Source organism: Tupaia chinensis, unplaced genomic scaffold (genome assembly GCF_000334495.1).
Source record: "Tupaia chinensis unplaced genomic scaffold, TupChi_1.0 Scaffold000672_1, whole genome shotgun sequence".
Lineage (NCBI taxonomy): Eukaryota > Metazoa > Chordata > Mammalia > Scandentia > Tupaiidae > Tupaia > Tupaia belangeri.
In genome coordinates, this window is record NW_006160195.1 from 1608570 (window position 1) to 1608778 (window position 209).

Here is a 209-nt window from a genome sequence, read left to right on the forward strand (position 1 = left end):
GACCCTCAAGCCGCACTCCCCTAGACGGTACCCACAGCTTTGGGGCAGGGGAGAGGAGAACGGGGCTCCAAGCAGCAGCCCAGCCTCTAGCAAAATGAGCTGAAGGGTGTCCGCAGCTGGGGGTCTCCCCCTTGTCCGCCCTGCGGCCTTGGCAGCAAGAGGGGTGCGCAGAGGTACCCCCAGGCCCTAAGCCCCACAGCTCCAGGGCG